Genomic DNA, 27,828 nt, shown 5'->3' with positions numbered 1-27,828 from the left:
GAGAGGTTCAAATCATCGAAGGTTAATGTGTCAGTCCTCTTGTACTTAAGTCGGCATTGTGCCATTTTCATTAAATTCGTATGCAATTTCTGTGTTTCATCGTCAATAAGAAGGTCTAAGGGATACAGTAAACATGAAGTGTAGCATCGGAATCTAAAACTGGACTCACAGGAGAGGTTCAAATCGTAGAGAGTTAGAGTGTCAGTCCACTTGTACGTAAGTCTGCATTCTGCCTTTTGTATTAAATTCGGATGCAATTGCTGTGTTTCATCATCAAGAAGAAGGTCCAAGGGATACAGTAAATCTGAAGTGAAGCATCGGAATCTAAAACTGGACTCACAGGAGTGGTTCAAATCATCGAAAGTTAGAGTGTCAGTCCACATGTACTTAAGTCGGTATTGTGCCTTTTGTATTAAATTCGGATGCAATTTCTGTGTTTCATCGTCAATAAGAAGGTCCAAGGGATACAGCAAACCTGAAGTGAAGCATCGGAATCTAAAACTGGACTCACAGGAGAGGTTCAAATCATAGAAAGTTAGAGTGTCAGTCCTCTTGTACTTATGACGGCATTGTGCCTTTTGTATTAAATACGGATGCAATTTCTGTGTTTCTTCGTCAATAAAAAGGTCCAAGGGATACAGTAAACCTGAAGTGAAGAATCGGAATCTAAAACTGAACTCACAGGAGAGGTTCAGATCATAGAAAGTTAGAGTGTCAGTCCTCTTGTACTTAAGTCGGCATTGTGCCTTTTGTATTTTATTTGGATGCAATTTCTGTGTTTCATCGTGAATAAGAACGTCCAAGGGATACAGTAAACCTGAAGTGAAGCATCGGAATCTAAATCTGGACTCACAGGAGAGATTCAAACCATAGAAAGTTAGAGTGTCATTCCTCTTGTACTTAAGTCGGCAATGTGCCTTTCGTATTAAATTCGGATGCAATTTCTGTGTTTCATCGTCAATAAGAAGGTCCAAGGGATACAGTGAACCTGAAGTGAAGCATCGGAATCTAAAAGTGGACTCACAGGAGAGGTTCAAATCATAAAAAGTTAAGTCGGCATTGTGCCTTTTGTATTAAATTCGGGTGCAATTTCTGTGTTTCATCGTCAATAAGAAGGTCCAAGGGATACAGTAAACCTGAAGTGAAACATCAGAATCTAAAACTGGACTCACAGGGGAGGTTCAAATCATAGAAAGTTAGAGTGGCAGTCCTCTTGAACTTAAGTCGGCATTGTGCATTTTGTATTACATTAGGATGCAATTTCTGTGTTTCATCGTCAATATGAAGGTCCAAGGGTTACAGTAAACCTGAAGTCAAGCATCGAAATCTAAAACTGCACTCACAGGAGAGGTTCAAATCGTAGAATGTTAGAGTGTCAGTCCTCTTGTACTTAAGTCGCATTGTGCCTTTTGTATTAAATTTGGATGCAATTTCTGTGTTTCATCGTCAATAACAAGGTCCAAGGCATACAATAAACCTGAAGTGAAGCATCTTAATCTAAAACTGGACTCACAGGAGAGGTTCCAATCATAGAGAGTTAGAGTGTCAGTCCTCTTGTACTTAAGTCGGCATTGTGCCTTTTGTATTAAATTCGGATGCAATTTTTGTGTTTCACCGTCAATAACAATGTCCAAGGGTTACAGTAAACCTGTAGTGAAGCATCGGAATCTAAAACTGGACCCATGGAAGAGGTTCAAATCATAGAAAGTTAGAGTGTCAGTCCTCTTGTACTTAAGTCGGCATTGTGCATTTTGTATTAAATTCGGATGCAATTTCTGTGTTTCATCATTAATATGAAGGTCCAAGGGATACAGTAAATCTGAAGTGAAGCATCGGAATCAAAAACTTGACTCTCAGGAGAGGTTCAAATCATAGAAAATTAGAGTGTCAGTCCTCATGTACTTAAGTCGGAATTGTGCCTTTTGTATTAAATTTGGATGCGATTTCAGTGTTTCATCGTCAATAGGAAGGTCCAAGGGATACAGTAAACCTGAAGTGAAGCATCAGAATCTAGAACTGGACTCACAGGAATGGTTCAAATCATAGAATGTTAGAGTGTCAGTCGTCTTGTACTTATGTCGGCGTTGTGCCTTTTGTATTAAATACGGATGCAATTTCTGTGTTTCATCGTCAATAAGAAGGTCCAAGGGATACAGTAAACCTGAAGTGAAGAATCGGAATCTATAACTGAACTCACAGGAGAGGTTCAAATCATAGAAAGTTAGAGTGTCAGTCCTCTTGTACTTAAGTCGGCATTGTGCATTTTGTATTTTATTCGGATGCAATTTCTGTGTTTCATCGTGAATAAGAACGTCCAAGGGATACAGTAAACCTGAAGTGAAACATCGCAATCTAAAACTGGACTCACAGGAGAGATTCAAACCATAGAAAGTTAGTGTGTCATTCCTCTTGTACTTAAGTCGGCATTGTGCCTTTTGTATTAAATTCGGATGCAATTTCTGTGTTTCATCGTCAATAAGAAGGTCCAAGGGATACAGTAAACCTGAAGTGAAGCATCAGAATCTAAAACTGGACTCACAGAAGAGGTTCAAATCATATAAAGTTAGAGCGTCAGTCCTCTTGTACTTAAGTCGACATTGTGCCTTTTGTATTAAATTCGGATGCAATTTCTTTGTTTCATCGTCAATAGGAAGGTCCAAGGGAGACAGTAAACCTGAAGAGAAGCATCGGAATCTAAAACTGGACCCACAGGAGAGGTTCAAATCATCGAAAGTTAGGGTTTCAGTCCTCTTGTACTTATGTCGGCATTGTGCTTTGTATTAAATTCGGATGCAATTTCTGTGTTTCATCGTCAATAAGAAGGTCCAAGGGATACAGTAACCCTGAAGTGAAGCATCGGAATCTAAAACTGGACTCACAGGAGAGGTTTAAATCATCGAAAGTTAGAGTGTCAGTCCACTTGTACTTAAGTCGGCATTGTGCCATTTCCATTAAATTCGGATGCAATTTCTGTGTTTCATCGTCTATAAGAAGGTCTAAGGGATACAGTAAACCTGAAGTGAAGCATCGGAATCTAAAACTGGACTCACAGGAGAGGTTTAAATCATCGAAAGTTAGAGTGTCGGTCCTCTTGTACTTAAGTCGGCATTGTGCCACTTTACATTAAATTCGGATGCAATTTCTGTGTTTCATCGTCAATAAGAGGGTCTAAGGGATACAGTAAACCTGAAATGAAGCATCGGAATCTAAAACTGGACTCACAGGAGAGGTTGAAATCATAGAGAGTTAGAGTGTCACTCCACTTGTACGTAAGTCAGCATTCTGCCTTTTGTATTAAATTCGGATGCAATTGCTGTGTTTCGTCATCAATAAGAAGGTCCAAGGGATACAGTAAACCTGAAGTGAAGCAGCGGAATCAAAAACATGACTCACAGGAGAGGTTCAAACCATAGAGAGTTACAGTGTCAGTCCTCTTGTACTTAAGTCGGTATTCTGCCTTTTGTATTACATTCGGATGAAATTTCTGTGTTTCATCGTCAATAAGAAGGTCCAAGGGATACAGTGAACCTAAAGTGAAGCATCGGAAGATAAAACTGGACTCACAGGAGAGGTTCAAATCGCAGAGTGTTAGAGTGTCAGTCCTTTTGTATTAAATTCGGATGCAATTTCTGTGTTTCATCGTCAATAAGAAGGTCCAAGGGATACAGTAAACCTGAAGTGAAGCATCGGAATCTAAAACTGTACTCACAGTAGAGGTTCAAATCATAGAGAGTTAGAGTGTCAGTCCTCTTGTACTTAAGTCGACATTGTGCCTTTTGTATTAAATTCGGATGCAATTTCTTTGCTTCATCGTCAATAAGAAGGTCCATGGGAGACAGTAAACCTGAAGTGAAGCATCGGAATCTCAAACTGGACAGACAGGAGAGGTTCAAATCATATAAAGTTAGAGTGTCAGTCCTCTTGTACTTAAGTCGGCATTGTGCCTTTTGTATTAAATTCGGATGCAATTTGTGTGGTTCATCGTCAATAAGAAGGTCTAAGCGATAGAGTAAACCTGAAGTGAAGCATCGGAATCTAAAACTGGACTTACAGGAGAGGTTGAAATCATAGAAAGTTAGAGTGTCAGTCCACTTGTACTTAAGTCGGCATTGTGCCTTTTGTATTAAATTTGGATGCAATTTCTGTGTTTCATCGTCAATAAGAAGGTCCAAGGGATACAGTAAACCTGAAGTGAAGCATCGGAATCTAAAACTGGACCCACAGGAGAGGTTCAAATCATCAAAAGTTAGGGTGTCAGTCCTCTTGTACTTATGTCGGCATTGTGCCTTTTGTATTAAATTCGGATGCAATTTCTGTGTTTCATCGTCAATAAGAAGGTCCAAGGGATACAGTAAACCTGAAGTGAAGCATCGGAATCTAAAACTGGACTCACAGGAGAGGTTTAAATCATCGAAAGTTAGAGTGTCAGTCCTCTTGTACTTAAGTCGGCATTGTGCCATTTTCATTTAATTCGGATGCAATTTCTGTGTTTCATCGTCTATAAGAAGGTCTAAGGGATACAGTAAACCTGAAGTGAAGCATCGGAATCTAAAACTGGACTCACAGGAGAGGTTCAAATCATAGAGAGTTAGAGTGTCAGTCCACTTGTACGTAAGTCAGCATTCTGCCTTTTGTATTAAATTCGAATGCAATTGCTGTGTTTCATCTTCAATAAGAAGGTCCAAGGGATACAGTAAATCTGAAGTGAAGCATCGGAATCTAAAACTGGACTCACAGGAGTGGTTCAAATCATCGAAAGTTAGAGTGTCAGTCCTCTTGTACTTGAGTCGGTATTGTGCCTTTTGTATTACATTCGGATGCAATTTCTGTGTTTCATCGTCAATATGAAGGTCCAAGGTTTACAGTAAACCTGAAGTCAAGCATCGAAATCTAAAACTGCACTGACAGGAGAGGTTCAAATCGTAGAATGTTAGAGTGTCAGTCCTCTTGTACTTAAGTCGGCATTGTGCCTTTTGTACTAAATTCGGATGCAATTTCTGTGTTTCATCGTCAATAACATGGTCCAAGGGATACAGTAAACGTGAAGTGAAGCATCGGAATCTAAAACTAGACTCACAGGAGGGGTTCCAATAATAGAGAGTAACAGTGTCAGTCCTCTTGTACTTAAGTCGGCATTGTGCCTTTTGTATTAAATTCGGATGCAATTTCTGTGTTTCATCGTCAATAAGAAGGTCCAAGTGTTACAGTAAACCTGAAGTCAAGCATCGAAATCTAAAACTGCTCTCACAGGAGAGGTTCAAATCGTAGAAAGTTAGAGTGTCAGTCCTCTTATACGTAAGTCGGCATTGTGCCTTTTGTATTAAATTTGGATGCGATTTCTGTGTTTCACCGTCAATAAGAATGTCCAAGGGTTACAGTAAACCTGTAGTGAAGCATCAGAATCTAAAACTGGACCCACGGAAGAGGTTCAAATCATAGAAAGTTAGAGTGTCAGTCCTCTTGTACTTAAGTCGGCATTGTGCATTTTGTATTAAATTCGGATGCTATTTCTGTGTTTCATCGTTAATAAGAAGGTCCAAGGGATACAGTAAACCAGTAGTCAAGCATCGGAATCAAAAACTGGACTCTCAGGAGAGGTTCAAATCATAGAAAATTAGAGTGTCAGTCCTCTTGTACTTAAGTCGGAATTGTGCCTTTTGTATTAAATTTGGATGCAATTTCAGTGTTTCATCGTCAATAAGAAGGTCCAAGGGATACAGTAAACCTGAAGTGAAGCATCAGAATCTAGAACTGGACTCACAGGAATGGTTCAAATCATAGAAAGTTAGAGTGTCAGTCCTCTTATACTTACGTCGGCGTTGTGCCTTTTGCATTAAATACGGATGCAATTTCTGTGTTTCATCGTCAATAAGAAGGTCCAAGGGATACAGTAAACCTGAAGTGAAGAATCGGATTCTAAAACTGAACTCACAGGAGAGGATCAAATCATAGAAAGTTAGAGTGTCAGTCCTCTAGTACTTATGTCGGCATTGTGCCTTTTGTATTTTATTCGGTTGCAATTTCTGTGTTTCATCGTGAATAAGAACGTCCAAGGGATACAGTAAACCTGAAGTGAAGCATCGGAATCTAAAACTGGACTCACAGGAGAGATTCAAACCATAGAATGTTAGAGTGTCATTCCACTTGTACTTAAGTCGGCATTGTGCCTTTCGTATTAAATTCGGATGCAATTTCTGTGTTTCATCGTCAATAAGAAGGTCCAAGGGATACAGTAAACCTGAAGTGAAGCATCAGAATCTAAAACTGGACTCACAGGAGAGGTTCAAATCATATAAAGTTAGAGTGTCAGTCCTCTTGTACTTATGTCGGCATTGTGCCTTTTGTATTAAATTCGGATGCAATTTCTGTGATTCATCGTCAATAAGAAGGTCCAAGCGATACAGTAAACCTGAAGTGAAGCATCGGAATCTAAAACTGGACTTTCAGGAGAGGTTGAAATCATAGAAAGTTAGAGTGTCAGTCCACTTGTACTTAAGTTGGCATTGTGCCTTTTGCATTAAATTTGGATGCAATTTCTGTGTTTCATCGTCAATAAGAAGGTCCAAGGGATACAGTAAACCTGAAGTGAAGCATCGGAATCTAAAACTGGACTTACAGGAGAGGTTCAAATCATCGAAAGTTAGGGTGTCAGTCCTCTTGTACTTAAGTCGGCATTGTGCCTTTTGTATTAAATTCGGATGCAATTTCTGTGTTTCATCGTCAATAAGAATGTCCAAGGGATACAGTAAACCTGAAGTGAAGCATCGGAATCTAAAACTGGACTCACAGGAGAGGTTTAAATCATCGAAAGTTAGAGTGTCAGTCCTCTTGTACTTAAGTCGGCATTGTGCCATTTTCATTAAATTCGGATGCAATTTCTGTGTTTCATCGTCAATAAGAAGGTCTAAGGGATACAGTAAACCTGAAGTGAAGCATCGGAATCTAAAACTGGACTCACAGGAGAGGTTGAAATCATAGAGTGTTAGAGTGTCACTCCACTTGTACGTAAGTCAGCATTCTGCCTTTTGTATTAAATTCGGATGCAATTGCTGTGTTTCATTATCAATAAGAAGGTCCAAGGGATACAGTAAACCTGAAGTGAAGCAGCGGAATCAAAAACATGACTCACAGGAGAGGTTCAAACCATAGAGAGTTACAGTGCCAGTCCTCTTGTACTTAAGTCAGTATTCTGCCTTTTGTATTAAATTCGGATGAAATTTCTGTGTTTCATCGTCAATAAGAAGGTCCCAGGGATACAGTGAACCTAAAGTGAAGCATCGGAAGATAAAACTGGACTCACAGGAGAGGTTCAAATCGTAGAGAGTTAGAGTGTCAGTCCTTTTGTATTAAATTCGGATGCAATTTCTGTGTTTCATCGTCAATAAGAAGGTCCAAGGGATACAGTAAACCTGAAGTGAAGCATCGGAATCTCAAAGTGGACTCACAGGAGAGGTTCAAATCATATAAAGTTAAGTCGGCATTGTGCCTTTTGTATTAAATTCGGATGCAATTTCTGTGTTTCATCGTCAATAAGAATGTCCAAGGGATACAGTAAACCTGAATTGAAGCAACAGAATCTAAAACTGGACTCACAGGGGAGGTTCAAATCATAGAATGTTAGAGTGTCAGTCCTCTTGTACTTAAGTCGGCATTGAGCATTTTGTATTAAATTCGGATGCAATTTCTGTGTTTCATCGTCAATAAGAAGGTCCAAGGGATACAGTAAACCTGAAGTGAAGCATCGGAATCTAAAACTGTACTCATAGTAGAGGTTCAAATCATAGAGAGTTAGAGTGTCAGTCCTCTTGTACTTAAGTCGACATTGTGCCTTTTGTATTAAATTCGGATGCAATTTCTTTGTTTCATCGTCAATAAGAAGGTCCAAGGGAGACAGTAAACCTGAAGTGAAGCATCGGAATCTCAAACTGGACACACAGGAGAGGTTCAAATCATATAAAGTTAGAGTGTCAGTCCTCTTGTACTTAAGTCGGCATTGTGCCTTTTGTATTAAATTCGGAAGCAATTTCTGTGTTTCATCGTCAATAAGAAGGTCCAAGCGATAGAGTAAACCTGAAGTGAAGCATCGGAATCTAAAACTTGACTTACAGGAGAGGTTGAAATCATAGAAAGTTAGAGTGTCAGTCCACTTGTACTTAAGTCGGCATTGTGCCTTTTGTATTAAATTTGGATGCAATTTCCGTGTTTCATCGTCAATAAGAAGGTCCAAGGGGTACAGTAAACCTGATGTGAAGCATCGGAATCTAAAACTAGACCCACAGGAGAGGTTCAAATCATCGAAAGTTAGGGTGTCAGTCCTCTTGTACTTATGTCGGCATTGTGCCTTTTGTATTAAATTCGGATGCAATTTCTGTGTTTCATCGTCAATAAGAAGGTCCAAGGGATACAGTAAACCTGAAGTGAAGCATCGGAATCTAAAACTGGACTCACAGGAGAGGTTCAAATCATAGAAAGTTAGAGTGTCAGTCCTCTTGTACTTAAGTCGGCATTGTGTCATTTTCATTAAATTCGGATGCAATTTCTGTGTTTCATCGTCTATAAGAAGGTCTAAGGGATACAGCAAACCCGAAGTGAAGCATCGGAATCTAATGCTGGACTCACAGGAGAGGTTCAAATCATAGAGAGTTAGAGTGTCAGTCCACTTGTACGTAAGTCAGCATTCTGCCTTTTGTATTAAATTCGAATGCAATTGCTGTGTTTCATCTTCAATAAGAAGGTCCAAGGGATACAGTAAATCTGAAGTGAAGCATCGGAATCTAAAACTGCACTCACAGGAGTGGTTCAAATCATCGAAAGTTAGAGTGTCAGTCCTCTTGTACGTAAGTCGGCATTGTGCCTTTTGTATTAAATTCGGATGCGATTTCTGTGTTTCACCGTCAATAAGAATGTCCAAGGGTTACAGTAAACCTGTAGTGAAGCATCAGAATCTAAAACTGGACCCACGGAAGAGGTTCAAATCATAGAAAGTTAGAGTGTCAGTCCTCTTGTACTTAAGTCGGCATTGTGCATTTTGTATTAAATTCGGATGCTATTTCTGTGTTTCATCGTTAATAAGAAGGTCCAAGGGATACAGTAAACCTGTAGTCAAGCATCGGAATCAAAAACTGGACTCTCAGGAGGGGTTCAAATCATAGAAAATTAGAGTGTCAGTCCTCTTGTACTTAAGTCGGAATTGTGCCTTTTGTATTAAATTTGGATGCCATTTCAGTGTTTCATCGTTAATAAGAAGGTCCAAGGGATACAGTAAACCTGAAGTGAAGCATCAGAATCTAGAACTGGACTCACAGGAATGGTTCAAATCATAGAAAGTTAGAGTGTCAGTCCTCTTATACTTATGTCGGCGTTGTGCCTTTTGCATTAAATACGGATGCAATTTCTGTGTTTCATCGTCAATAAGAAGGTCCAAGGGATACAGTAAACCTGAAGTGAAGAATCGGATTCTAAAACTGAACTCACAGGAGAGGATCAAATCATAGAAAGTTAGAGTGTCAGTCCTGTAGTACTTATGTCGGCATTGTGCCCTTTGTATTTTATTCGGTTGCAATTTCTGTGTTTCATCGTGAATAAGAACGTCCAAGGGATACAGTAAACCTGAAGTGAAGCATCGGAATCTAAAACTGGACTCACAGGAGAGATTCAAACCATAGAATGTTAGAGTGTCATTCCACTTGTACTTAAGTCGGCATTGTGCCTTTCGTATTAAATTCGGATGCAATTTCTGTGTTTCATCGTCAATAAGAAGGTCCAAGGGATACAGTAAACCTGAAGTGAAGCATCAGAATCTAAAACTGGACTCACAGGAGAGGTTCAAATCATATAAAGTTAGAGTGTCAGTCCTCTTGTACTTATGTCGGCATTGTGCCTTTTGTATTAAATTCGGATGCAATTTCTGTGATTCATCGTCAATAAGAAGGTCCAAGCGATACAGTAAACCTGAAGTGAAGCATCGGAATCTAAAACTGGACTTTCAGGAGAGGTTGAAATCATAGAAAGTTAGAGTGTCAGTCCACTTGTACTTAAGTCGGCATTGTGCCTTTTGCATTAAATTTGGATGCAATTTCTGTGTTTCATCGTCAATAAGAAGGTCCAAGGGATACAGTAAACCTGAAGTGAAGCATCGGAATCTAAAACTGGACTTACAGGAGAGGTTCAAATCATCGAAAGTTAGGGTGTCAGTCCTCTTGTACTTAAGTCGGCATTGTGCCTTTTGTATTAAATTCGGATGCAATTTCTGTGTTTCATCGTCAATAAGAATGTCCAAGGGATACAGTAAACCTGAAGTGAAGCATCGGAATCTAAAACTGGACTCACAGGAGAGGTTTAAATCATCGAAAGTTAGAGTGTCAGTCCTCTTGTACTTAAGTCGGCATTGTGCCATTTTCATTAAATTCGGATGTAATTTCTGTGTTTCATCGTCAATAAGAAGGTCCCAGGGATACAGTGAACCTAAAGTGAAGCATCGGAAGATAAAACTGGACTCACAGGAGAGGTTCAAATCGTAGAGAGTTGGAGTGTCAGTCCTTTTGTATTAAATTCGGATGCAATTTCTGTGTTTCATCGTCAATAAGAAGGTCCAAGGGATACAGTAAACCTGAAGTGAAGCATCGGAATCTCAAAGTGGACTCACAGGAGAGGTTCAAATCATATAAAGTTAAGTCGGCATTGTGCCTTTTGTATTAAATTCGGATGCAATTTCTGTGTTTCATCGTCAATAAGAATGTCCAAGGGATACAGTAAACCTGAATTGAAGCAACAGAATCTAAAACTGGACTCACAGGGGAGGTTCAAATCATAGAAAGTTAGAGTGTCAGTCCTCTTGTACTTAAGTCGGCATTGAGCATTTTGTATTAAATTCGGATGCAATTTCTGTGTTTCATCGTCAATAAGAAGGTCCAAGGGATACAGTAAACCTGAAGTGAAGCATCGGAATCTAAAACTGTACTCATAGTAGAGGTTCAAATCATAGAGAGTTAGAGTGTCAGTCCTCTTCTACTTAAGTCGACATTGTGCCTTTTGTATTAAATTCGGATGCAATTTCTTTGTTTCATCGTCAATAAGAAGGTCCAAGGGAGACAGTAAACCTGAAGTGAAGCATCGGAATCTCAAACTGGACACACAGGAGAGGTTCAAATCATATAAAGTTAGAGTGTCAGTCCTCTTGTACTTAAGTCGGCATTGTGCCTTTTGTATTAAATTCGGAAGCAATTTCTGTGTTTCATCGTCAATAAGAAGGTCCAAGCGATAGAGTAAACCTGAAGTGAAGCATCGGAATCTAAAACTTGACTTACAGGAGAGGTTGAAATCATAGAAAGTTAGAGTGTCAGTCCACTTGTACTTAAGTCGGCATTGTGCCTTTTGTATTAAATTTGGATGCAATTTCCGTGTTTCATCGTCAATAAGAAGGTCCAAGGGATACAGTAAACCTGATGTGAAGCATCGGAATCTAAAACTAGACCCACAGGAGAGGTTCAAATCATCGAAAGTTAGGGTGTCAGTCCTCTTGTACTTATGTCGGCATTGTGCCTTTTGTATTAAATTCGGATGCAATTTCTGTGTTTCATCGTCAATGAGAAGGTCCAAGGGATACAGTAAACCTGAAGTGAAGCATCGGAATCTAAAACTGGACTCACAGGAGAGGTTTAAACCATCGAAAGTTAGAGTGTCAGTCCTCTTGTACTTAAGTCGGCATTGTGTCATTTTCATTAAATTCGGATGCAATTTCTGTGTTTCATCGTCTATAAGAAGGTCTAAGGGATACAGCATACCCGAAGTGAAGCATCGGAATCTAATGCTGGACTCACAGGAGAGGTTCAAATCATAGAGAGTTAGAGTGTCAGTCCACTTGTACGTAAGTCAGCATTCTGCCTTTTGTATTAAATTCGAATGCAATTGCTGTAATTCATCTTCAATAAGAAGGTCCAAGGGATACAGTAAATCTGAAGTGAAGCATCGGAATCTAAAACTGCACTCACAGGAGTGGTTCAAATCATCGAAAGTTAGAGTGTCAGTCCTCTTGTACGTAAGTCGGCATTGTGCCTTTTGTATTAAATTCGGATGCGATTTCTGTGTTTCACCGTCAATAAGAATGTCCAAGGGTTACAGTAAACCTGTAGTGAAGCATCAGAATCTAAAACTGGACCCACGGAAGAGGTTCAAATCATAGAAAGTTAGAGTGTCAGTCCTCTTGTACTTAAGTCGGCATTGTGCATTTTGTATTAAATTCGGATGCTATTTCTGTGTTTCATCGTTAATAAGAAGGTCCAAGGGATACAGTAAACCTGTAGTCAAGCATCGGAATCAAAAACTGGACTCTCAGGAGGGGTTCAAATCATAGAAAATTAGAGTGTCAGTCCTCTTGTACTAAAGTCGGAATTGTGCCTTTTGTATTAAATTTGGATGCCATTTCAGTGTTTCATCGTCAATAAGAAGGTCCAAGGGATACAGTAAACCTGAAGTGAAGCATCAGAATCTAGAACTGGACTCACAGGAATGATTCAAATCATAGAAAGTTAGAGTGTCAGTCCTCTTATACTTATGTCGGCGTTGTGCCTTTTGTATTAAATACGGATGCAATTTCTGTGTTTCATCGTCAATAAGAAGGTCCAAGGGATACAGTAAACCTGAAGTGAAGAATCGGATTCTAAAACTGAACTCACAGGAGAGGATCAAATCATAGAAAGTTAGAGTGTCAGTCCTCTTGTACTTATGTCGGCATTGTGCCTTTTGTATTTTATTCGGTTGCAATTTCTGTGTTTCATCGTGAATAAGAACGTCCAAGGGATACAGTAAACCTGAAGTGAAGCATCGGAATCTAAAACTGGACTCACAGGAGAGATTCAAACCATATAATGTTAGAGTGTCATTCCACTTGTACTTAAGTCGGCATTGTGCCTTTCGTATTAAATTCGGATGCAATTTCTGTGTTTCATCGTCAATTAGAAGGTCCAAGGGATACAGTAAACCTGAAGTGAAGCATCGGAATCTAAAACTGGACTTACAGGAGAGGTTCAAATCATCGAAAGTTAGGGTGTCAGTCCTCTTGTACTTAAGTCGGCATTGTGCCTTTTGTATTAAATTCGGATGCAATTTCTGTGTTTCATCGTCAATAAGAAGGTCCAAGGGATACAGTAAACCTGAAGTGAAGCATCGGAATCTAAAACTGGACTCACAGGAGAGGTTTAAATCATCGAAAGTTAGAGTGTCAGTCCTCTTGTACTTAAGTCGGCATTGTGCCATTTTCATTAAATTCGGATGCAATTTCTGTGTTTCATCGTCAATAAGAAGGTCTAAGGGATACAGTAAACCTGAAGTGAAGCATCGGAATCTAAAACTGGACTCACAGGAGAGGTTGAAATCATAGAGTGTTAGAGTGTCACTCCACTTGTACGTAAGTCAGCATTCTGCCTTTTGTATTAAATTCGGATGCAATTGCTGTGTTTCATCATCAATAAGAAGGTCCAAGGGATACAGTAAACCTGAAGTGAAGCAGCGGAATCAAAAACATGACTCACAGGAGAGGTTCAAACCATAGAGAGTTACAGTGTCAGTCCTCTAGTACTTAAGTCGGTATTCTGCCTTTTGTATTAAATTCGGATGAAATTTCTGTGTTTCATCGTCAATAAGAAGGTCCCAGGGATACAGTGAACCTAAAGTGAAGCATCGGAAGATAAAACTGGACTCACAGGAGAGGTTCAAATCGTAGAGAGTTAGAGTGTCAGTCCTTTTGTATTAAATTCGGATGCAATTTCTGTGTTTCATCGTCAATAAGAAGGTCCAAGGGATACAGTAAACCTGAAGTGAAGCATCGGAATCTCAAAGTGGACTCACAGGAGAGGTTCAAATCATATAAACTTAAGTCGGCATTGTGCCTTTTGTACTAAATTCGGATGCCATTTCTGTGTTTCATCGTCAATAAGAATGTCCAAGGGATACAGTAAACCTGAATTGAAGCAACAGAATCTAAAACTGGACTCACAGGGGAGGTTCAAATCATAGAAAGTTAGAGTGTCAGTCCTCTTGTACTTAAGTCGGCATTGAGCATTTTGTATTAAATTCGGATGCAATTTCTGTGTTTCATCGTCAATAAGAAGATCCAAGGGATACAGTAAACCTGAAGTGAAGCATCGGAATCTAAAACTGTACTCATAGTAGAGGTTCAAATCATAGAGAGTTAGAGTGTCAGTCCTCTTGTACTTAAGTCGACATTGTGCTTTTTGTATTAAATTCGGATGCAATTTCTTTGTTTCATCGTCAATAAGAAGGTCCAAGGGAGACAGTAAACCTGAAGTGAAGCATCGGAATCTCAAACTGGACACACAGGAGAGGTCCAAATCATATAAAGTTAGAGTGTCAGTCCTCTTGTACTTAAGTTGGCATTGTGCCTTTTGTATTAAATTCGGAAGCAATTTCTGTGTTTCATCGTCAATAAGAAGGTCCAAGCGATAGAGTAAACCTGAAGTGAAGCATCGGAATCTAAAACTGGACTTACAGGAGAGGTTGGAATCATAGAAAGTTAGAGTGTCAGTCCACTTGTACTTAAGTCGGCATTGTGCCTTTTGTATTAAATTTGGATGCAATTTCCGTGTTTCATCGTCAATAAGAAGGTCAAAGGGATACAGTAAACCTGATGTGAAGCATCGGAATCTAAAACTGGACCCACAGGAGAGGTTCAAATCATCGAAAGTTAGGGTGTCAGTCCTCTTGTACTTATGTCGGCATTGTGCCTTTTGTATTAAATTCGGATGCAATTTCTGTGTTTCATCGTCAATAAGAAGGTCCAAGGGATACAGTAAACCTGAATTGAAGCATCGGAATCTAAAACTGGACTCACAGGAGAGGTTTAAATCATCGAATATTAGAGTGTCAGTCCTCTTGTACTTAAGTCGGCATTGTGCCATTTTCATTAAATTCGGATGCAATTTCTGTGTTTCATCGTCTATAAGAAGGTCTAAGGGATACAGCAAACCCGAAGTGAAGCATCGGAATCTAAAGCTGGACTCACAGGAGAGGTTCAAATCATAGAGTTAGAGTGTCAGTCCACTTGTACGTAAGTCAGCATTCTGCCTTTTGTATTAAATTCGAATGCAATTGCTGTGTTTCATCTTCAATAAGAAGGTCCAAGGGATACAGTAAATCTGAAGTGAAGCATCGGAATCTAAAACTGCACTCACAGGAGTGGTTCAAATCATCGAAAGTAAGAGTGTCAGTCCTCTTGTACTTAAGTCGGTATTGTGAATTTTGTATTACATTCGGATGCAATTTCTGTGTTTCATCGTCAATATGAAGGTCCAAGGGTTACAGTAAACCTGAAGTCAAGCATCGAAATCTAAAACTGCACTGACAGGAGAGGTTCAAATCGTAGAATGTTAGAGTGTCAGTCCTCTTGTACTTCAGTCGGCATTGTGCCTTTTGTATTAAATTCGGATGCAATTTCTGTGTTTCATCGTCAATAACAAGGTCCAAGGGATACAGTAAACGTGAAGTGAAGCATCGGAATCTACAACTGGACTCACAGGAGAGGTTCCAATAATAGAGAGTTACAGTTTCAGTCCTCTTGTACTTAAGTCGGCATTGTGCCTTTTGTATTAAATTCGGATGCAATTTCTGTGTTTTATCGTCAATAAGAAGGTCCAAGTGTTACAGTAAACCTGAAGTCCAGCATCGAAATCTAAAACTACACTCACAGGAGAGGTTCAAATCGTAGAAAGTTAGAGTGTCAGTCCTCTTGTACTTAAGTCGGCATTGTGCCTTTTGTATTAAATTCGGATGCAATTTCTGTGTTTCACCGTCAATGAGAATGTCCAAGGGTTACAGTAAACCTGTAGTGAAGCATCAGAATCTAAAACTGGACCCACGGAAGAGGTTCAAATCATAGAAAGTTAGAGTGTCAGTCCTCTTGTACTTAAGTCGGCATTGTGCATTTTGTATTAAATTCGGATGCTATTTCTGTGTTTCATCGTTAATAAGAAGGTCCAAGGATACAGTAAACCTGTAGTGAAGCATCGGAATCAAAAACTGGACTCTCAGGAGAGGTTCAAATCATAGAAAATTAGAGTGTCAGTCCTCTTGTACTTAAGTCGAAATTGTGCCTTTTGTATTAAATTTGGATGCAATTTCAGTGTTTCATCGTCAATAAGAAGGTCCAAGGGATACAGTAAACCTGAAGTGAAGCATCAGAATCTAGAACTGGACTCACAGGAATGGTTCAAATCATAGAAAGTTAGAGTGTCAGTCCTCTTATACTTATGTCGGCGTTGTGCCTTTTGTATTAAATACGGATGCAATTTCTGTGTTTCATCGTCAATAGGAAGGTCCAAGGGATACAGTAAACCTGAAGTGAAGAATCGGATTCTAAAACTGAAGTCACACGAGAGGTTCAAATCATAGAAAGTTAGAGTGTCAGTCCTCTTGTACTTATGTCGGCATTGTGCCTTTTGTATTTTATTCGGTTGCAATTTCTGTGTATCATCGTGAATAAGAACGTCCAAGGGATGCAGTAAACCTGAAGTGAAGCATCGGAATCTAAAACTGGATTCACAGGAGAGATTCAAACCATAGAAAGTTAGAGTGTCATTCCTCTTGTACTTAAGTCGGCATTGTGCCTTTCGTATTATATTCGGATGCAATTTCTGTGTTTCATCGTCAATAAGAAGGTCCAAGGGATACAGTAAACCTGAAGTGAAGCATCAGAATCTAAAACTGGACTCACAGGAGAGGTTCAAGTCATATAAAGTTAGAGTGTCAGTCCTCTTGTACTTAAGTCGGCATTGTGCCTTTTGTATTAAATTCGGATGCAATTTCTGTGATTCATCGTCAATAAGAAGGTCCAAGCGATACAGTAAACCTGAAGTGAAGCATCGGAATCTAAAACTGGACTTACAGGAGAGGTTGAAATCATAGAAAGTTAGAGTGTCAGTCCACTTGTACTTAAGTCGGCATTGTGCCTTTTGTATTAAATTTGGATGCAATTTCTGCGTTTCATCGTCAATAAGAAGGTCCAAGGGATACAGTAAACCTGAAGTGAAGCATCGGAATCTAACACTGGACTCACAGGAGAGGTTCAATTCATCGAAAAGTAGGGTGTCAGTCCTCTTGTACTTAAGTCGGCATTGTGCCTTTTGTATTAAATTCGGATGCAATTTCTGTGTTTCATCGTCAATAAGAAGGTCCAAGGGATACAGTAAACCTGAAGTGAAGCATCGGAATCTAAAACTGGACTCACAGGAGAGGTTCAAATCATAGAGAATTAGAGTGTCAGTCCACTTGTACGTAAGTCAGCATTCTGCCTTTTGTATTAAATTCGAATGCAATTGCTGTGTTTCATCTTCAATAAGAAGGTCCAAGGGATACAGTAAATCTGAAGTGAAGCATCGGAATCTAAAACTGGACTCACAGGAGTGGTTCAAATCATCGAAAGTTAGAGTGTCAGTCCTCTTGTACTTAAGTCGGTATTGTGCCTTTTGTATTACATTCGGATGCAATTTCTGTGTTTCATCGTCAATATGAGGGTCCAAGGTTTACAGTAAGCCTGAAGTCAAGCATCGAAATCTAAAACTGCACTGACAGGAGAGGTTCAAATCGTAGAATGTTAGAGTGTCAGTCCTCTTGTACTTAAGTCGGCATTGTGCCTTTTGTATTAAATTCGGATGCAATTTCTGTGTTTCATCGTCAATAACAAGGTCCAAGGGATACAGTAAACGTGAAGTGAAGCATCGGAATCTAAAACTGGACTCACAGGAGAGGTTCCAATAATAGAGAGTTACAGTGTCAGTCCTCTTGTACTTAGGTCGGCATTGTGCCTTTTGTATTAAATTCGGATGCAATTTCTGTGTTTCATCGTCAATAAGAAGGTCCAAGTGTTACAGTAAACCTGAAGTCAAGCATCGAAATCTAAAACTACACTCACAGGAGAGGTTCAAATCGTAGAAAGTTAGAGTGTCAGTCCTCTTGTACTTAAGTCGGCATTGTGCCTTTTGGATTAAATTCGGGTGCAATTCCTGTGTTTCACCGTCAATAAGAATGTCCAAGGGTTACAGTAAACGTGTAGTGAAGCATCAGAATCTAAAACTGGACCCACGGAAGAGGTTCAAATCATAGAAAGTTAGAGTGTCAGTCCTCTTGTACTTAAGTCGGCATTGTGCATTTTGTATTAAATTCGGATGCTATTTCTGTGTTTCATCGTTAATAAGAAGGTCCATGGGATACAGTAAACCTGTAGTCAAGCATCGGAATCAAAAACTGGACTCTCAGGAGAGGTTCAAATCATAGAAAATAGAGTGTCAGTCCTCTTGTACTTAAGTCGGAATTGTGCCTTTTGTATTAAATTTGGATGCAATTTCAGTGTTTCATCGTCAATAAGAAGGTCCAAGGGATACAGTAAACCTGAAGTGAAGCATCAGAATCTAGAACTGGACTCACAGGAATGGTTCAAATCATAATAAGTTAGAGTGTCAGTCCTCTTATACTTATGTCGGCGTTGTGCCTTTTGTATTAAATACGGATGCAATTTCTGTGTTTCATCGTCAATAGGAAGGTCCAAGGCATACAGTAAACCTGAAGTGAAGAATCGGATTCTAAAACTGAACTCACAGGAGAGGATCAAATCATAGAAAGTTAGAGTGTCAGTCCTCGTGTACTTATGTCGGCATTGTGCCTTTTGTATTTTATTCGGTTGCAATTTCTGTTTTTCATCGTGAATAAGAACGTCCAAGGGATACAGTAAACCTGAAGTGAAGCATCGGAATCTAAAACTGGACTCACAGGAGAGATTCAAACCATAGAATGTTAGAGTGTCATTCCATTTGTACTTAAGTCGGCATTGTGCCTTTCGTATTAAATTCGGATGCAATTTCTGTGTTTCATCGTCAATAAGAAGGTCCAAGGGATACAGTAAACCTGAAGTGAAGCATCAGAATCTAAGACTGGACTCACAGGAGAGGTTCATATCATATAAAGTTAGAGTGTCAGTCCTCTTGTACTTAAGTCGGCATTGTGCCTTTTGTATTAAATTCGGATGCAATTTCTGTGATTCATCGTCAATAAGAAGGTCCAAGCGATACAGTAAACCTGAAGTGAAGCATCGGAATCTAAAACTGGACTTACAGGAGAGGTTGAAATCATAGAAAGTTAGAGTGTCAGTCCACTTGTACTTAAGTCGGCATTGTGCCTTTTGTATTAAATTTGGATGCAATTTCTGTGTTTCATCGTCAATAAGAAGGTCCAAGGGATACAGTAAACCTGAAGTGAAGCATCGGAATCTAAAACTGGACTTACAGGAGAGGTTCAAATCATCGAAAGTTAGGGTGTCAGTCCTCTTGTACTTAAGTCGGCATTGTGCCTTTTGTATTAAATTCGGATGCAATTTCTGTGATTCATCGTCAATAAGAAGGTCCAAGCGATACAGTAAACCTGAAGTGAAGCATCAGAATCTAAAACTGGACTTACAGGAGAGGTTGAAATCATAGAAAGTTAGAGTGTCAGTCCACTTGTACTTAAGTCGGCATTGTGCATTTTGTATTAAATTTGGATGCAATTTCTGTGTTTCATCGTCAATAAGAAGGTCCAAGGGATACAGTAAACGTGAAGTGAAGCATCGGAATCTAGAACTGGACTCACAGGAGAGGTTCCAATAATAGAGAGTTACAGTGTCAGTCCTCTTGTACTTAGGTCGGCATTGTGCCTTTTGTATTAAATTCGGATGCAATTTCTGTGTTTCATCGTCAATAAGATGGTCCAAGTGTTACAGTAAACCTGAAGTCAAGCATCGAAATCTAAAACTACACTCACAGGAGAGGTTCAAATCGTAGAAAGTTAGAGTGTCAGTCCTCTTGTACTTAAGTCGGCATTGTGCCTTTTGTATTAAATTCGGGTGCAATTTCTGTGTTTCACCGTCAATAAGAATGTCCAAGGGTTACAGTAATCGTGTAGTGAAGCATCAGAATCTAAAACTGGACCCACGGAAGAGGTTCAAATCATAGAAAGTTAGAGTGTCAGTCCTCTTGTACTTAAGTCGGCATTGTGCATTTTGTATTAAATTCGGATGCTATTTCTGTGTTTCATCGTTAATAAGAAGGTCCAAGGGATACAGTAAACCTGTAGTCAAGCATCGGAATCAAAAACTGGACTCTCAGGAGAGGTTCAAATCATAGAAAATAGAGTGTCAGTCCTCTTGTACTTAAGTCGGAATTGTGCCTTTTGTATTAAATTTGGATGCAATTTCAGTGTTTCATCGTCAATAAGAAGGTCCAAGGGATACAGTAAACCTGAAGTGAAGCATCAGAATGTAGAACAGGACTCACAGGAATGGTTCAAATCATAGAAAGTTAGAGTGTCAGCCCTCTTATACTTATGTCGGCGTTGTGCCTTTTGTATTAAATACGGATGCAATTTCTGTATTTCATCGTCAATAAGAAGGTCCAAGGCATACAGTAAACCTGAAGTGAAGAATCGGATTCTAAAACTGAACTCACAGGAGAGGATCAAATCATAGAAAGTTAGAGTGTCAGTCCTCTTGTACTTATGTCGGCATTGTGCCTTTTGTATTTTATTCGGTTGCAATTTCTGTGTTTCATCGTGAATAAGAACGTCCAAGGGATACAGTAAACCTGAAGTGAAGCATCGGAATCTAAAACTGGACTCACAGGAGAGATTCAAACCATAGAATGTTAGAGTGTCATTCCGTTTGTACTCAAGTCGGCATTGTGCCTTTCGTATTAAATTCGGATGCAATTTCTGTGTTTCATCGTCAATAAGAAGGTCCAAGGGATACAGTAAACCTGAAGTGAAGCATCAGAATCTAAGACTGGACTCACAGGAGAGGTTCAAATCATATAAAGTTAGAGTGTCAGTCCTCTTGTACTTAAGTCGGCATTGTGCCTTTTGTATTAAATTCGGATGCAATTTCTGTGATTCATCGTCAATAAGAAGGTCCAAGCGATACAGTAAACCTGAAGTGAAGCATCGGAATCTAAAACTGGACTTACAGGAGAGGTTGAAATCATAGAAAGTTAGAGTGTCAGTCCACTTGTACTTAAGTCGGCATTGTGCCTTTTGTATTAAATTCGGATGAAATTTCTGTGTTTCATCGTCAATAAGAAGGTCCCAGGGATACAGTGAACCTAAAGTGAAGCATCGGAAGATAAAACTGGACTCACAGGAGAGGTTCAAATCGTAGAGAGTTAGATTGTCAGTCCTTTTGTATTAAATTCGGATGCAATTTCTGTGTTTCATCGTCAATAAGAAGGTCCAAGGGATACAGTAAACCTGAAGTGAAGCATCGGAATCTCAAAGTGGACTCACAGGAGAGGTTCAAATCATATAAAGTTAAGTCGGCATTGTGCCTTTTGTATTAAATTCGGATGCAATTTCTGTGTTTCATCGTCAATAAGAATGTCCAAGGGATACAGTAAACCTGAATTGAAGCAACAGAATCCAAAACTGAACTCACAGGGGAGGTTCTAATCATAGAAAGTTAGAGTGTCAGTCCTCTTGTACTTAGTCGGCATTGAGCATTTTGTATTAAATTCGGATGCAATTTCTGTGTTTCATCGTCAATAAGAAGGTCCAAGGGATACAGTAAACCTGAAGTGAAGCATCGGAATCTAAAACTGTACTCACAGTAGAGGTTCAAATCATAGAGAGTTAGAGTGTCAGTCCTCTTGTACTTAAGTCGACATTGTGCCTTTTGTATTAAATTCGGATGCAATTTCTTTGTTTCATCGTCAATAAGAAGGTCCAAGGGAGACAGTAAACCTGAAGTGAAGCATCGGAATCTCAAACTGGACACACAGGAGAGGTTGAAATCATAGAAAGTTAGAGTGTCAGTCCACTTGTACTTAAGTCGGCATTGTGCCTTTTGTATTAAATTTGGATGCAATTTCTGTGTTTCATCGTCAATACGAAGGTCCAAGGGATACAGTGAACCTGAAGTGAAGCATTGGAATCTAAAACTGGACCCACAGGAGAGGTTCAAATCATCGAAAGTTAGGGTGTCAGTCCTCTTGTACTTATGTCGGCATTGTGCCTTTTAAATTAAATTCGGATGCAATTTCTGTGTTTCATCGTCAATAAGAAGGTCCAAGGGATACAGTAAACCTGAAGTGAAGCATCGGAATCTAAAACTGGACTCACAGGAGAGTTTCAAATCATAGAGAGTTAGAGTGTCAGTCCACTTGTATGTAAGTCAGCATTCTGCCTTTTGTATTAAATTCGAATGCAATTGCTGTGTTTCATCTTCAATAAGAAGGTCCAAGGGATACAGTAAATCTGAAGTGAAGCATCTTAATCTAAAACTGCACTCACAGGAGTGGTTCAAATCATCGAAAGTTAGAGTGTCAGTCCTCTTGTACTTAAGTCGGTATTGTGAATTTTGTATTTCATTCGGATGCAATTTCTGTGTTTCATCGTCAATATGAAGGTCCAAGGGTTACAGTAAACCTGAAGTCAAGCATCGAAATCTAAAACTGCACTGACAGGAGGGGTTCAAATCGTAGAATGTTAGAGTGTCAGTCCTCTTGTACTTAAGTCGGCATTGTGCCTTTTGTATTAAATTCGGATGCAATTTCTGTGTTTCACCGTCAATAAGAATGTCCAAGGGTTACAGTAAACCTGTAGTGAAGCATCAGAATCTAAAACTGGACCCACGGAAGAGGTTCAAATAATAGAAAGTTAGAGTGTCAGTCCTCTTGTACTTAAGTCGGCATTGTGCATTTTGTATTAAATTTGGATGCTATTTCTGTGTTTCATCGTTAATAAGAAGGTCCAAGGGATACAGTAAACCTGTAGTGAAGCATCGGAATCAAAAACTGGACTCTCAGGAGAGGTTCAAATCATAGAAAATTGGAGTGTCAGTCCTCTTGTACTTAAGTCGGAATTGTGCCTTTTGTATTAAATTGGATGCAATTTCAGTGTTTCATCGTCAATAAGAAGGTCCAAGGGATACAGTAAACCTGAAGTGAAGCATCGGAATCTAAAACTGGGCTCAGAGGAGAGATTCAAACCATAGAAAGTTAGAGTGTCATTCCTCTTGTACTTAAGTCGGCATTGTGCCTTTCGTATTAAATTCGGATGCAATTTCTGTGTTTCATCGTCAATAAGAATGTCCAAGGGATACAGTAAACCTGAAGTGAAGCATCAGAATCTAAAACTGGACTCACAGGAGAGGTTCAAGTCATATAAAGTTAGAGTGTCAGTCCTCTTGTACTTAAGTCGGCATTGTGCCTTTTGTATTAAATTCGGATGCAATTTCTGTGATTCATCGTCAATAAGAAGGTCCAAGCGATACAGTAAACCTGAAGTGAAGCATCGGAATCTAAAACTGGACCCACAGGCGAGGTTCAAATCATCGAAAGTTAGGGTGTCAGTCCTCTTGTACTCATGTCGGCATTGTGCCTTTTGTATTAAATTCGGATGCAATTTCTGTGTTTCATCGTCAATAAGAAGGTCCAAGGGATACAGTAAACCTGAAGTGAAGCATCGGAATCTAAAACTGGACTCACAGGAGAGGTTTAAATCATCGAAAGTTAGAGTGTCAGTCCTCTTGTACTTAAGTCGGCATTGTGCCATTTTCATTAAATACGGATGCAATTTCTGTGTTTCATCGTCTATAAGAAGGTCTAAGGGATACAGTAAACCCGAAGTGAAGCATCGGAATCTAAAACTGGACTCACAGGAGAGGTTCAAATCATAGAGAGTTAGAGTGTCAGTCCACTTGTACGTAAGTCAGCATTCTGCCTTTTGTATTAAATTCGAATGCAATTGCTGTGTTTCATCTTCAATAAGAAGGTCCAAGGGATACAGTAAATCTGAAGTGAAGCATCGGAATCTAAAACTGCACTCACAGGAGTGGTTCAAATCATCGAAAGTTAGAGTGTCAGTCCTCTTGTACTTAAGTCGGTATTGTGAATTTTGTATTACATTCGGATGCAATTTGTGTGTTTCATCGTCAATATGAAGGTCCAAGGGTTACAGTAAACCTGAAGTCAAGCATCGAAATCTAAACCTGCACTGACAGGAGAGGTTCACATCGTAGAATGTTAGAGTGTCAGTCCTCTTGTACTTAAGTCGGCATTGTGCCTTTTGTATTAAATTCGGATGCAATTTCTGTGTTTCATCGTCAATAACAAGGTCCAAGGGATACAGTAAACGTGAAGTGAAGCATCGGAATCTAAAACTGGACTCACAGGAGAGGTTCCAATAATTGAGAGTTACAGTGTCAGTCCGCTTGTACTTAAGTCGGCATTGTGCCTTTTGTATTAAATTCGGATGCAATTTCTGTGTTTCATCGTCAATAAGAAGGTCCAAGTGTTACAGTAAACCTGAAGTCAAGCATCGAAATCTAAAACTGCACTCACAGGAGAGGTTCAAATCGTAGAAAGTTAGAGTGTCAATCCTCTTGTACTTAAGACGGCATTGTGCGTTTTGTATTAAATTCGGATGCAATTTCTGTGTTTCACCGTCAATAAGAATGTCCAAGGGTTACAGTAAACCTGTAGTGAAGCATCAGAATCTAAAACTGGACCCACGGAAGAGGTTCAAATCGTAGAAAGTTAGAGTGTCAGTCCTCTTGTACTTAAGTCGGCATTGTGCATTTTGTATTAAATTCGGATGCTATTTCTGTGTTTCATCGTTAATAAGAAGGTCCAAGGGATATAGTAAACCTGTAGTGAAGCATCGGAATCAAAAACTGGACTCTCAGGAGAGGTTCAAATCATAGAAAATTGGAGTGTCAGTCCTCTTGTACTTAAGTCGGAATTGTGCCTTTTGTATTAAATTGGATGCAATTTGAGTGTTTCATCGTCAATAAGAAGGTCCAAGGGATACAGTAAACCTGAAGTGAAGCATCAGAATCTAGAACTGGACTCACAGGAATGGTTCAAATCATAGAAAGTTAGAGTGTCAGTCCTCTTATACTTATGTCGGCGTTGTGCCTTTTGTATTAAATACGGATGCAATTTCTGTGTTTCATCGTCAATAAGAAGGTACAAGGGATATAGTAAACCTGAAGTGAAGAATCGGATTCTAAAACTGAACTCACAGGAGAGGTTCAAATCATAGAAAGTTAGAGTGTCAGTCCTCTTGTACTTATGTCGGCATTGTGCCTTTTGTATTTTATTCGGTTGCAATTTCTGTGTTTCATCGTGAATAAGAACGTCCAAGGGATACAGTAAACCTGAAGTGAAGCATCGGAATCTAAAACTGGACTCACAGGAGAGATCCAACCATAGAAAGTTAGAGTGTCATTCCTCTTGTACTTAAGTCGGCATTGTGCCTTTCGTACTAAATTCGGATGCAATTTCTGTGTTTCATCGTCAATAAGAAGGTCCAAGGGATACAGTAAACCTGAAGTGAAGCATCAGAATCTAAAACTGGACTCACAGGAGAGATTCAAGTCATATAAAGTTAGAGTGTCAGTCCTCTTGTACTTAAGTCGGCATTGTGCCTTTCGTATTAAATTCGGATGCAATTTCTGTGATTCATCGTCATTAAGAAGGTCCAAGCGATACAGTAAACCTGAAGTGAAGCATCGGAATCTAAAACTGGATTTACAGGAGAGGTTGAAATCATAGAAAGTTAGAGTGTCAGTCCACTTGTACTTAAGCCGGCATTGTGCCTTTTGTATTAAATTTGGATGCAATTTCTGTGTTTCATCGTCAATAAGAAGGTCCAAGGGATACAGTAAACCTGAAGTGAAGCATCGGAATCTAACACTGGACTCACAGGAGAGGTTCAAATCATCGAAAGTTAGGATGTCAGTCCTCTTGTACTTAAGTCGGCATTGTGCCTTTTGTATTAAATTCGGATGCAATTTCTGTGTTTCATCGTCAATAAGAAGGTCCAAGGGATACAGTAAACCTGAAGTGAAGCATCGGAATCTAAAACTGGACTCACAGGAGAGGTTTAAATCATCGAAAGTTAGAGTGTCAGTCCTCTTGTACTTAAGTCGGCATTGTGCCATTTTCATTAAATTCGGATGCAATTTCTGTGTTTCATCGTCAATAAGAAGGTCTAAGGGATACAGTAAACCAGAAGTGAAGCATCGGAATCTAAAACTGGACTCACAGGAGAGGTTGAAATCATAGAGAGTTAGAGTGTCACTCCACTTGTACGTAAGTCAGCATTCTGCCTTTTGTATTCAATTCGGATGCCATTGCTGTGTTTCATCATCAATAAGAAGGTCCTAGGGATACAGTAAACCTGAAGTGAAGCAGCGGAATCAAAAACATGACTCACAGGAGAGGTTCAAACCATAGAGAGTTACAGTGTCAGTCCTCTTGTACTTAAGTCGGTATTCTGCCTTTTGTATTAAATTCGGATGAAATTTCTGTGTTTCATCGTCAATAAGAAGGTCCAAGGGATACAGTGAACCTAAGGTGAAGCATCGGAAGATAAAACTGGACTCACAGGAGAGGTTCAAATCGTAGAGAGTTAGAGTGTCAGTCCTTTTGTATTAAATTCGGATGCAATTTCTGTGTTTCATCGTCAATAAGAAGGTCCAAGGCATACAGTAAACCTGAAGTGAAGCATCGGAATCTCAAAGTGGACTCACAGGAGAGGTTCAAATCATATAAAGTTAAGTCGGCATTGTGCCTTTTGTATTAAATTCGGATGCAATTTCTGTGTTTCACCGTCAATAAGAATGTCCAAGGGATACAGTAAACCTGAATTGAAGCAACAGAATCTAAAACTGGACTCACAGGGGAGGTTCAAATCATAGAAAGTTAGAGTGTCAGTCCTCTTGTACTTAATTCGGCATTGAGCATTTTGTATTAAATTCGGATGCAATTTCTGTGTTTCATCGTCAATAAGAAGGTCCAAGGGATACGGTAAACCTGAAGTGAAGCATCGGAATCTAAAACTGTACTCACAGTAGAGGTTCAAATCATAGAGAGTTGGAGTGTCAGTCCTCTTGTACTTAAGTCGGCTTTGTGCCTTTTGTATTAAATTCGGATGCAATTTCTGAGTTTCATCGTCAATAAGAAGGTCCAAAGGATACAGTAAACCTGAAGTGATGCATCAGAATCTAAAACTGGACTCACAGGAGAGGTTTAAATCATCGAAAGTTAGAGTGACAGTCCTCTTGTACTTAAGTCGGCATTGTGCCATTTTCATTAAATTCGGATGCAATTTCTGTGTTTCATCGTCAATAAGAAGGTCTAAGGGATACAGTAAACCTGAAGTGAAGCATCGGAAACTACAACTGGACTCACAGGAGAGGTTCAAATCATAGAGTGTTAGAGTGTCAGTCCACTTGTACGTAAGTCAGCATTCTGCCTTTTGTATTAAATTCGGATGCAATTGCTGTGTTTCATCATCAATAAGAAGGTCCAAGGGATACAGTAAATCTGAAGTGAAGCATCGGAATCTAAAACTGGACTCACAGGAGTGGTTCAAATCTTCGAAAGTTAGAGTGTCAGTCCTCTTGTACTTAAGTCGGTATTGTGCCTTTTGTATTAAATTCGGATGCAATTTCTGTGTTTCATCGTCAATAAGAAGGTCCAAGCGATACAGTAAACCTGAAGTGAAGCATCGGAATCTAAAACTGGACTCACAGGAGAGGTTCAAATAATCGAAATTTAGAGTGTCAGTCCTCTCGTACTTAAGTCGGCATTGTGCATTTTGTATTGAATTTGGATGCAATTTCTGTGTTTCGTCGTCAATAAGAAGGTCCAAGGGGTACAGTAAACCTGAAGTGAAGCAGCGGAATCAAAAACATGACTCACAGGAGAGGATCCAATAATAGAGAGTTACAGTGTCAGTCCTCTTGTACTTAAGTCGGCATTGTGCCTTTTGTATTAAATACGGTTGCAATTT

Source organism: Schistocerca americana, chromosome 10 (assembly GCF_021461395.2).
Source record: "Schistocerca americana isolate TAMUIC-IGC-003095 chromosome 10, iqSchAmer2.1, whole genome shotgun sequence".
NCBI lineage: Eukaryota > Metazoa > Arthropoda > Insecta > Orthoptera > Acrididae > Schistocerca > Schistocerca americana.
Note: the sequence above shows the minus strand (reverse complement) of the source record.